Source organism: Gorilla gorilla, chromosome 5, assembly GCF_029281585.2.
Source record: "Gorilla gorilla gorilla isolate KB3781 chromosome 5, NHGRI_mGorGor1-v2.1_pri, whole genome shotgun sequence".
Lineage (NCBI taxonomy): Eukaryota > Metazoa > Chordata > Mammalia > Primates > Hominidae > Gorilla > Gorilla gorilla.
The window spans coordinates 37267886-37281049 of NC_073229.2; positions in this window are offsets into that span (position 1 = coordinate 37267886).

Consider the following 13164-nt stretch of genomic DNA (forward strand, 5'->3'; position numbering starts at 1 on the left):
ACTCAGTTGGAGGGCAGGTTTAAAGATGGAATGACTCAAATGTATCTGGCAGGAGGCAGAGAAGGGGAGGAAGTCCCAAGACTATGCTCTTCAAAGCAGTTCTTTGCAAGGGTGCAGACAAAATATGCAAAGCTCAGTCAGAAAATGTAATAGAAGGCCCTAATTTAATAAAAAAAAAAAAAAAAAACTATACAACAGCAATTCAAAATGTCCCTAAGAATACTTTCATGAAGAAAAGGAAATAAAAGAAACAGAAGTTTGAAGCAACACTTTAGGAAAAAACAGAAGCTTGCTCTTGAGAGTAAGGTTTTTCTATTTTATATCTTTTTTCTTTAATAACTGTTGCTCAAACATTTAATATAGGGGATCTTCCTGGAAAACTGCTTGAGCTTATCAAGTCAGAGAGATGTCATTTCATGGTGGTTTTTTAAAAAGTTGGGGGCAGTATCAATCGAGAAATTTCATCATGCTATGAAAGTTGTGATCGTGAATGGCTGGAAGTTCTAAGAGCTATGGCATGGTTTTCTGTTTCTTTTCACATTGCCCTCCTGTACCTGACCTTTGTACAGCTGCTTCATAGTGTGTGGAGGTGGCTGAACTGTGAAATAATGTTCACATTAGCAAGGCACTTTAATGAGACAATTGAATATGGAGTAAAGGATGTGAGACTAACATGTCTTTCTTACCTTTTGAGCCCTTGAATATCTACATTGTCTTCAGATTTAAATCAAGATTTTTTAAGTCCATTATTAACTCTGGAAAAAAGAAAGTATTTCTTACTTCCATCTTTAAGGGTTTACCTATTGTATTAATTTTAAATGACTTAGTCAGGAAATTCAGAGATTCAGTCAAAGAAAAGAAAATTGGGCCAGTGTAGTGACTCATGCCTGTAATCCCAGCATTTTGGGAGGCTGAAGCAAAAGGCTTCCTTGAGCCCAGCAGTTCAAGGAACTGGGTGACATAGGGAGATCCCATCTCTACAAAAAATTTAAAATATTGCCAGGCCTGGTGGCATGCACCTGTGGTCCCAGCTACGCAGGAGGCTGAGGAGGGAGGATCATTTGAGCCCAGAAGGTTGAGGCTGCAGTGGACTGCGATCATGCCACTGCACTTCGGTCTGGGCAACAGAGCCAGACTCTGTCTCAGAAAAGAAAAGAAAAATATGTTTTCACTCATGGTTGGAAACGCAGTTATATTTTAAAGACCTGACCCATATATTGAGAGAAACTTTCAAAGCTTGGGAATAAGTGGTTGCAAAGGAATCAGGCTGGGTTTCCCAAAAAGATAATTTCTGTGAATCATGTTTATTTACCTTATATAATAAACTTGTTGAAACTGAAAGTTGGTGACCTAGAATTATTACTTCATCCTTGGCATGTGTCATTAAGAAGGGTAAAGTTTTCAACTGCATGAAGTTCCCTTCATCCCCACCACCTATGCTATATTTTTTTCATACCACTTCTTCCTCCCTCACCACCTCTGAATGTCATAGAGCTCTTTTTCATCTTCTCTTACCTTCTACTGTAAATTGGCTTAAATTTAAGTCAATGTATTATCTCTCCTAGGGGTATTTAATGTAATCTTCCTCCAAAATTTTATATGTAAAATTTAGGCCTTTAGAAACAATTATGACTTTTTAATACTATTTCTAGTATTAATAATCAAGTGAGAAAAGGTAATTTGGGGGGTGACACGGGATAGGTGGCGAGACAAACTTCACTGCCCACCTGACACTTTATCAGATTAGTAATTCTCTTCTTCTGAAAAAGGTTTTTTCTAGTCTTGGGACACACCCCTGCGAATCAAACTTACTGATCTTCTTCAGTCCTGATCCAGTTCTCTATTAAATGTATTAACACAGCCCACAAAAGAGCCAACAGGCCCAGTGCAGTGGCTCACGCCTGTAATCCCAGCACTTTGGGAGGCCAAGGTGGATGCATCATTTGAGGTCAGGAGTTCGAGACTAGCCTGGCCCACATGGTGAAACCCTGTCTTTACTAAAAATACAAAAAAATTGGCCAGGCATGGTGGCACATCCCTGTAGTCCCAGCTACTCAGAAAGCTGAGGCAGGAGAATTGCTTGAACCCAGGAGGTGGAGGTTGCAGTGAGCGAAGATCGTGCCGCTGCACTTCAGCCTGGATGACAGAGTGAAACTCTGTCTCAAAAAAAAAAAAGGAGTCAATAAAATGTGTTCTGCATGAGAAACAGCCTTTCTACATCAGGAGTGACTGTTTTGAGAAGTGTATTAGCTTAAGTATAGTCCTCTATACTTTTTTCCTCTAGAGAAAAACTCTACTAATTGGGCTTAAATTAACTTCAGTCCTCAGTTCACCCAAAATATTGGTATTTTCTCCTCACTTCCTATTATCCTTACCCACTGTACTTTATTTTCTGTACCATGGATCTCTGTGCACAATGGTTCAAGACCAGTATAAAGGAAAAAGAGGCCACTCTAGTCAGCTGGTGCTAACATAATTCAATTTGACCATAAATGCCCCTCCCCATCATTAAGGAGAAGATATGGACCATATGGAAAGAAGCAATGGGTCCTTGGAGAAAGCAAATACATATAAGGCATATTTCTTTCTAGAGGCATTCATAATCTGGCCAGATCTTCAGACTAGTACATACATTAGAACAATGCAAAAATAAGTCATGTGTTTTCACAGCTCAGTGGGAGAGAAAACTTCTAGAAAGGGTGCTCTGGAAAGTCTTCATGGAAGACATGATATTTTAAATAAACCTCAAAGGAAAGATAGAACTTAACACAGAGAGGTAAGAGAAAAGAGGAGAACCAGCAAAGGACATATCTTGATCAAACACACAGAGATAAAAAGCTTATGAGGGATGGTCAGTATTCACAGTATTTATGAAGCACAAGGGCACATACAAAATCAGGAAAGAAGTAGGGATGAAAGGAAGGAAATATTTAGGGGAGTGAGGTCCCAGAGCTCTAGTTTCAGTCCTACTACTATCTAGTCATAAAACCCAGAAAAGTCACTTCACCTTTGCAGATGTAAATTGAACAGGTTTAACTGGGTGATCCCTATGGACCTGCCCAAGTCTCCATAAATCTTGGGAGTTGAATGTTAAGTTTGCCGTTTTACAAACTTACAAATCTTTCTTTTCTCTTTTCTTCTTTGACACGTGTTGATGGTCTTCTCCATGCCTACTACACTCTCTAATTGTGTCTCCCATGCTGAGCCCATTTATCTTAAAACAATCAGATACACAATACAGCTCCTGGCCACATATTGGAGGTGGAATTATAGGGCTTTGTATTAGGCAGGTGATATGGTTTGGCTCTGTATCCCCACCCAAATCTCATCTCAAATTGTAATCCCATGTGTCAAGGGAGGAACCTCATGGGAAGTGATTGGCATGGGGGCAGTTTCCCCATGCTGTTCTTTGATAATGAGTGAGTTCTCACGAGATCTGATGGTTTAAAAGTGTTTTGACAGCTGCCCCCTTGCTTGCTTTCTCTCTCCTGCTGCCATGTAAGACGTGCCTTGCTTCCCCTTTGTCTTCCACCATGATTGTAAGTTTCCTGAAGTATCCCTAGCCATGTGGAACTGTGAGTCAATTAAACCTCTTTTCTTTATAAATTACCAAGTCTCGGGCAGTGCTTTAGAGCAATGTGAGAATGGATGAATACAGAATTCTCCAAAGGGACAGAACCAAGAGGACTATATATATGTGTGTGTATTATCTCTGATAAACTCATATATATATATATATATATACACACACACACATATACACATATATACATATATACACATAAACACATATATACACATATACACATATACACACACACACATATATATATATATGCATATATATATGTATATATATATGTATATGTGTGTGTATGTATATATATATATATATATATATATATATATATATATATATATCCTTTTCCTCCAGACCATCCTGGGTTGGGTTAAACTAATATATATATATATGAGTTCATCAGAGAGAATTGGCTCACACGATTACAAGGCAAAGTCCCACAATAGGCTGTCTGCAATCTGGGGAAAGACAGAAGCCAGTAGTGTGGCTCAGTCCAAGTCCAAAAGCCTCAAAACCAGCAAAGCCAACAGTCCAAAGTCTGAGTCCAAAGGCCTAAGAGCCCCTGGGAGGCTGCTGGTGGAAGTTCCAGAGTCCAAAGGCTGAAGAACCTGGAATCTGATGTCCAAGGGCAGGAGAGGAAGCCAAGTATCCAGCACAGCATGAGAAAGACAGAGAGAGCTGGCTCAGCAAGCGAGCTACTTATCCCCCTTCTTCCACCTGCTTTGTTCTCCTCTGGCAACAACCTCACAGACATACCCAGGAACAATGCTTCACCAGCCATTGAGGTAATCTTAACCCAGTCAAGTTCACAATCTTAACCATCACAGGCTCCCTGCAGAGGATATCCAAATAACAGTCAGGTGCATCAAGGATGCCTACAGATTGTTTTGGTCATCTAGCTCCTTTCTTTTCCATCAACAGTTTTCAAAGTAGTCTGTCTACTTGGCCTCTATGCTCTCAAACTATAGTATCATTCCTTATACTCAGAATTGGTTTCTGCCATCACACATTTTACTGAAACGTTATTTTCAAAGATTATTGGTGACCTCCTAATCACCATTCTATGATAATTCTCTACAGAATTTTATATTGCTGACTTATGGATACAGGAAAGTGGCATTCATGGCCCAGAGCCATAATCACTTCCATATGTAGGAAGTTGATTTGGGGGATGGTCAGGATAAAGTGGAGAATGGTGAGTTTCCGGGACCGATAAATACTACAGATCAACTCAGCATCCTCCAGAAACACTGAGAGGATTTTTCCTCCTAACACTAAATAAGTAGCATCTTTTCCAACATCAATCAATTTGTTGGTTATTCCATACCACATGGTGGCCAGCAATTCAATTCAATTCAATTCAATTCAATTCAATTCAATTCAAAATGGGTCAAGGCTCAGTCCTACAAGACTGCCCCACGTAACATGTCAGCCACAATGGGGTGTTCATGAGATAGGTAGGCTGGTTGCTTCCTTATTTTAAAGTAGGGAATAAGATGGTCTGGAGGACCATCTGAAGGATTGCTGGGTCAAATGGTATTTCTGGTTCTAAATCTTTGAGGAATCACCACACTGTGTTCCACAATGGTTGAACTAATTTACACTCCCAGTGTAAAAGCATTCCTATTTCTTTGCAACCTCACCAGCATATGTTGTTTCTTGACCTTTTAAAAATTGCCATTCTGACTGGTGTGAGATGGTATCTCATTGCGGTTTTGATTTGCATTTCTCTAATGATAAGTGATGATAAGCTTTTTTTTTCCATATGTTCGTGGGCTGCATACATGTCTTCTTTTGAAAAATGTCTGTTCATATCCTTTGCATGCTTTTTAATGGGGTTGTTTTTTCTTGTAAATTTGTTTTAAGTTCCTTCTTAGCCTAGCCTTTAAGAGCTTGCACAGTCTTAGCCTTGCTAAATGTTTCAGATGCTTTTTCTTTTCCCCTATACATGTAACCCTCACTCCAGTTATACTGCTCTATCTGTTCTGATGTATTGGAGTTGCTAGTAGACCTGAAATTGAAAGACCAGAGTTCAAGTCCAACCTCAGCCACCTGATTTTTATGGGACTTAGAAAACCCACTTATCTCCCTGAGAATATTTCATAGGAATAATAAATACCATCATCTTAAGGTTGTATTGATTAAAAAATTAAATAAAAAGAAAAAGTTTAACAAATCCCACCATACTATACAAGCTAAAGTATTTATTAGTTACTATTGAATCAGGAAACAGAAACTGTGTCCCACTTACTACTTTACTTCTGGCCCCAGACATAATGCCTAATGTGTTAGGCCATCAATAAATATTAACTGAGTAAATGCACAAATGAATGATATTATAATTGGCTTTGCTGTTTCCTGAGATTTGTGAAGAACTTTTTCTGACACCATAACTTACTTCCTCTGACTCTTATGCCTTTATGAGCTGTAAAATTTTAGCTACATTTTTATGTGGGTCTGACTTGTCTTCTCAGCCAGACCTTAGTTGAATTGAGGAGAGAGATTTTATTATATCTCTTTGTATTCTTGCATAGTATCTATCATCTTGGAAAAAACTTTACATCTTTTAGCAATAATATAAAATGTTGACATTATTCCTAATACGATTATTTAAATTATCAAGAACGTGTGTGTGTGTGTGTGTGTGTGTGTGTGTGTGTGTGTGTACATAACAGATCTAACTAGGCCAGAGAGCTAGAATCACTTCTGAATTAACCGGACTCTGAAATCAAACATCTCACCCTTATTAGCAGGTGTTTCCAAATTTAGTGTCTCTCTCTGCTACTAATTTGGGGAAAATACCTTCCATTACACACCTTCATTCCACCAACCAAAATGTTATCTAAGATGTCATCCTTGGACAGATGTGTTTTTCATCAAAATTTTCTACTTGACATGTGTTTCATTTCATTTCTTTTCATTCCTAAATATCCAAAATATTTAATTTTATAGAAACATGAGTACCTCTTATGCACATGACCTTAGACTTTTTGTTTGCTTGTTTAAAAATAAATCTATTTGAAAGGGATAATTGACAGAACATTCGAATAATTTTTTGGAGCTTTATGGCAATGAGAAGAAGGAAAAGTTCTCTGGGCTTGAGGAATAAGAGTAACAGCCATCAGTATCTCATCTCACAAATTGAAATTTTAATTCATGCAACTGACTTCTTCACTTTAGCTTTTTACCATCAACATAAGGGATCTTCCAGTAGAATCTGAACAATTTACATCGCGTGTCATTGTAACAGCTTTTCATTTTGTTGCAGTTGAGGCTGGTAGAAGCCTAAGAGTTAATTTTAATAAGACTAATCAGCCAATCTTGACAATAGAAGGGAAGGAACAGGGACAGGTAGATGACTGTATGTTTTGACATTGGACCATTAACATGCAAATCATATGCAAAATCATATGCTAACAACTTTGCGCCTTTGTTTGTGGTTGGACACTTTTTCCCCCAAATGGACTACAGCCCTGATTCAACCCTACACAGAAAGGCACTTAGCAAGGCATCTGCTATGCACAAGAAAAATATAAAATGCTTTCTGAGTGCTTGTTTTGACCTCTTTGGAAGAGTGGAATTCCTTTAAATTTGACTTTATTGACTGCTCATTGGAAGGGAGCACCGAAGCATGGCAGGGAACAGAAGCCCATGTAATGCCCATACCCACCACACACAGTAAATAACAGTAGTGAGAATGCAGGCCAGCCAGCACAGGCAGCGTCCTTCACATCATCCAGAGGCCAAAGCAGAGCTCCCAGGGACAAGCAGCATTAATTATAGACTAATGATTCCATTTGCATGCACATTTTTAAAAACAGTAGTGAATGTAGTCCTAATAATTGAGGATGAGTGAGATGAGGCCGCATTAAAATGCTCTACTGAGTCTCTTATCTCATTTTTTAAAAAGACCTCTGTCACCTTGGTGCTCCTTGGTACACATTAATATTGGGTAACCATGCGGTATGGAATATTATGCTGGTTCTTTATAGATTCAATCACTTCATCAACCTGTTTTTGAAGTGTTTCCCTTCTCTACAACCTCTTATAATCATAAACTCAAGATACTGGTGGGGGATAAAAATACATCATAATTTTGGATGTAAGTGGGAAGACAAAATGAAATATAAGAAATTTTGAAGTAAGTAGGAAGAGAAAGATTATACAATTAAATAGTAAGTCAGACATTTTGTATGTATATTGGGATTTTGTTCTGGTACAATCAAGTACCAGTTTACATAGTTCAGGCAACCATGCAGCAGGAGGACATGAGGGGAAAAATCAATTTAGCAGAATAACTCATCTCTAGCCTTAAAGTCATGGAGGCTCTTCAGACCGTTACGGACTCAAAAGTATACCTTGTGCCCTCAGAAGAGTACATCAGCCAAACCAAGAGCTAAGACTTGCAGCTTATGAGGGCCAGAGGCCAGGGATGCCCTCAGCTGCACTTTGTCTCCATAGGCTTTCTCCAGCCATTGCCAGAAGAGCTGCTGGTCATCCAGAAACACAAATCACTTTTTATGCAGAGTGATTTGTGTTCTGAATTTAGAATAGTCAAGCAGATGGCAACTCAAGGAGATCTGTGTTTCCTCTTAAAGTTTCTTCTTTTTAACAACTGATTTGCATAAGACTTGTTATAGACACTCTTTGTTGTTTTTTGTTTTTGTTTTTTTCATTTCATTCATACTCAGATTTTGGGACAGAAGCATATGAAACAAACTTAAGTATTGGTTCTAAGCCCATGTGGGTGGCATCTCTCACTTTGACTTCCTAGTCCCCACAACTTCTTGACAGTACAATTTTTTTTAAATTTTTCTCACATGGAATAAAGATAAATTTCATTTAGCAAAAGAAAAAAATGACAACTCCTCATTCTCCTCATAACAATTCTCAATATATTCATGTTCTCCCAATATGAGGAACATTGAAAACTGAACCGTGGCACTTTAAATATTTAAAATCTACAATTTCAATAAGGCCTCTTCATAAAAGTCATGGCATAAGGAATGAAGACCTTTGATGGGCTAGAGTTTGTATAGGATGTGCTAAATAAACGCCCGATGTCACATTGATAGTCCAAACTCATGGTTAAAACAAGGCTCGGGTGATCAAAAATCAAAGGTCCTTATAGAAAGGCTCTAACAAAGTAAATACGTTCATAGAATATTTACAACCGAGGAACGCTATCAAGATCATCTCTTCCTATGTCCACATTTTGAAGACGAAAAAACTGGCACCCAGAGGTTATTGCGTGTCACTGATCACCAGGCTTGTTAGTAACAGAACTAGAATTAAAACACAAGTCATCTGGCATGCATCCTAGAGTTTGAGGTGGTTTTTTTCACTCCCATGTGTGATGGATTATAATAAAACTTTTCACAAGAAAATAGAGCTGGGAAAGTTTGTGTCTCTTCATTGTTTCACGGTATGAACATGGTATGGGCAATTCTCACAAACTTCCAGGTATGTTTGCCCATTCATAGGAGATAAGCATTAGAACCTCACCTTAGAAGGATCTTTTAGCCTTATTATTATTAATTATATCAATGTTAACTTTTTATATTGCTATAGATTTTTCCCTTTCACAGTAGTTTTATAAGCTTCATTCATTCACTCAATTACTGTTTCTTAAGTACTGTACAATCAGTTGTCTTTTATCTACATTATTTTATTTAATTATTAGTTTGTTTTACAGGCTGAGAGAGAGAAAGTAACCTGTCTCAGGTTATTGTTACTGGTCAGCGTCAGAATCATGTATCAAACACTGGTCTCTCTGACTCCAAAGCCCAAGTTCTTACAGATGATTTATTCACTCATTCATTCATTCATTCATTCAACAAATATGCATGAAGTCCTACCATTGGTAAGCACTCTCTAGACATCAGTTTAAAGGTATGAACAAGATGGACTGAGTTCCTGTCCTCATGGAGCTTACTTTCTAGGGGGAAAAACAGCTATAAGCAAGCAAATTTATAAATAAATGACACAATTTCTGATAAATGCCAAGAAGAAAAGCTAAGGGAAAAAAGGGGGATGGAGTGGTATTTGGGAATATACTTTAAATAGAGAGGGAAGGGAAGGACCCTCTCAGCAAATGATATCTAGGCAGAACCTCTATGATAAGAAAGAGTGAGCTACAGAAATCTCTAATGAAATGAAGACTTAGAAAATTAAGCCAAATTACAGAAAAATAAAATCACCCTCCCTGAAGTCACATAGCCACTAAGTGGCAGAGTGGGAATCAAAGACGAGGCTCCCACTCCTGCCTTCTTTCCACTACTCCATACACGGTTTTCTGCAGCTCAACCTTAAACCAATCAGTTGTGTCATTTTATTTTTCTTATATTCTCCCTAAGTATTTCAAAAAATTTTTTCACACAGAGACAAACAAGGGAAAGATATGTCTTCCCTTTGCCTGGTAGTTAACCAATAAATTCACTAAACACCTTCTAAGAAGCAGTTCTCAGAGGATATCAGGCATAAGAATTCTTCATTTTTACTAAAGGCAGAGGGGAACAAACATTCTCATAGTTGGTGTGTCTTCTTGAATATTTCTTCCTACTGATATGACTAGGAGTGGTTTCTATAATACACTCGTGTCTATTTTATTTATTTTTGAATTTGTACTAAGTCTTGTTTGTTCCCCACTAGCCAAAATTGGAAGAAAATCCAATATGAGGACAATTACAGGGATTGGCCCCTACTGTGCTGGGATTATCTGAAAACCCTGGGCTGGCACAGTCCAAGAGTCCTGGGAGAGGGGCCTCTGGCTTTCTATCCTTGGTAGTCTCCCCAAGCAATGCTCATTGTCCAAGCACACATGGCACTCAGATAGGTGGAATGGCTCTAGCGGCAGTGTCCATGCTTTCCAAGTCAAAGTCAGCAGCCGGGATCCTCACTGCCACTCCCAAGGCCACACATGTGATGATCGATCTCCAGGCATTCCCATGGAATGGAAACCTGCTACCTACAGAGGAAATCCATGGGAATAGACGCCATTTGCCACCTACACAGCACATTGCCTTCTACCTTCCAAGTGCTGGGGACTCCAGCCCTCTTTCTTACATTGGCTCCTGTCTGTCCCTTACCTTCTCTCTGAGACAATCTGGATGATGTATAACTAGAAAGATTATCTCCTCCCTCCCCATTCCTTCTCAAACTTAGACTTCATAAAACTCACTTGGAAAATTTATCAAAACACAGGTTGCTGGTCCCCACCTCAGAGATTCTGAATCAGTAGACCTGAGATAGGGCCTAAGAACTGACATTTCTAGCAAGCCTTTAGGAGATGCTGCTGCTGCTGGTTCCTGGACCAGGCTTTGAGCAGCTCTTCTTATGTTATTCTTGCTTAAAGTGGAGAAAAAATTACCTTTTTTATTCTTTTTGCGAAGTATAGGGCAGCAAAAAGACAGGACCCTAATTAATTTTTCAATAACTCACACCGTTACACTAGCAAAGACAGGAGAGGGAGAAATTAACAAAGGATATTTTATTCTCTGAAACACAGGTGTGGAATGCTTTTCTGAGGGGGACTTCGCTGGCAGGACCTCTTAACCACTGCTGCCACCCCTCACCAGAGCTTGGCTCATAAACACACTCTCAGGTAGACCAGCTGCAAGGGGAACAGTTGGGTAATTTCTCCTAGGCAAGTCTAGGCATTTCCTTTTCACTACCAATTAGCTAGCCACACTAGACTGCTCAGCCGCCCCAGCCCAGAATGCAATCCACACAAATACTCATTGTGTGGTAGATAGTGTCTCTGGCAGCATCAAGAATTTCATACTAAAAGTTCAGGGGGAGGTGAGAGGGGAAAAAATTAAAAAATATACACGTGTGATACATTTCAAAAACCAAGAACTTTATCTCTTGCTACCCTTATTTTTCCACACTTTTGATTTCTACACTACATGATAATCTTGTGAACAGTCAGCCTCTGCCTTCTATTATAATATCCCACTAAGGCTATCTTCTTTCACCTTGGTGTTTTGCTGGCTTTGGCAGAGGAGTAGCCTGGACTCTTAGAGGAGAACATTTATACCTAATATCTCCTTTCATAGTCTACACATTTACCCAACCTCATTCTAAAGAATGGCCCCTGGATTCTGCAAGAAATGCTATACATGTGCACCACTGTGCAAAGAATCAAAGAACTCAGGCAGAGAGTGTATAATACAGCGTGGAAAGTTTTGCTTCCCCATGATATATCTGTGCTTTCATAACAAAGCTGGGCAAACCAGAATGAAGAGTGTGTTCTGGAGGCACTTTTAAAAAGCCATCTCTAAATCAGCTCTGTCTCGATTAGCTGTTTTCTCTAAGGTAAAGTAATCTTGAGTTGCTTGTGGGATCCTAAGGTACACTCTGTGGATATGTAAAGAAGCAGCCTGGTAAAAGTTAGCCCAATGCCTGTGTCAGGGCGCATGCCACAGTTCTGACAGGATGCCTTCGATATTGCCAGAGAGCCTTTAATGGGGCAGGAGGAAGATGGAGAAAGATCCCCGCCAACAACACTGTTCATATAGAGCAACTTGATGTTGTTATGGCAGCGCAGTTCTCAAATTCAATCTCATCATGGACACAACCAGGAAAGAGAAAAGAGAACTGCATTTTTCCTACCCTGAGGCTACGCTCAATTTAGGTATCCTGTCAGGAAAATTTTGCCTTTTCCCTTTTTCAGCAGCCTGTAATATGAGAGCACCAGACATCACAATGCATCATTCATTCATTCATTCATTATTCGACCTTTCTCTCGCACATTCTCTCTTTAAGTCAGGACCCATCAGGGCGACAGTGAAATTCTTGATGGGAAGGGTTTGCTGAGGAGCCCCAAGGTAACTCAATTTCCCTCAACAACCAGGAGGAAACAGGGTGATTATTGATTCAAGAGAAAACAGAATATTTGTGGATTTAGGGTCAATAAAACAACCTCCACAAATGTTAAAGTAAACAAGGAAAAATATAGCTTTAAAAAATGGACAACTAGGAGAATTTCTTTTCACATAGCAACGCAATTTTCTCCTCACAGTGATAGTCATAATTTCATACCCTTTCTATATGTGAGAAGAGAGAGCTGGGCATTTTAGCCATCTATTTGCTAATTAATATTCCAACCAAAAATGCTGTGCTATAGATATTGGAAATCAAGTTTCCCACAGGACTGTCACATTGTGTTTAACCCAAAGCAATGATGTTTCTGCTTACGGCTCTGAAGGTTTCATGACTGTCTGCTGTGTCTTCATTCTCCTTTGGAACTTCTCCAATTTCCCCAGAAACACAGGTGGTCTTTTGAATAAACAGAACTAACATATTGAGCTCCATAAGCTCTATGATGATATGCATTTCTCTCATTCACAGCTGTTGCTTGCACAGTTGGAATAATGTGCAACTATGAGGCGGCTACTTAGTGAACTGGAGGTTCCTATTTAGAGTGTGAATTCTTAGAAAGGCATCTTCAGGTAAAGAAGAAACAGAAAATAACAAGTGATGCTCCACAGGGATCTGTACACTTTTCATTATCTGTGCAAGGGAAATGAAAACATGTGTTTAGGAATCCATTGAAGAAGTTGATGGTATTCATCCTATTTCAG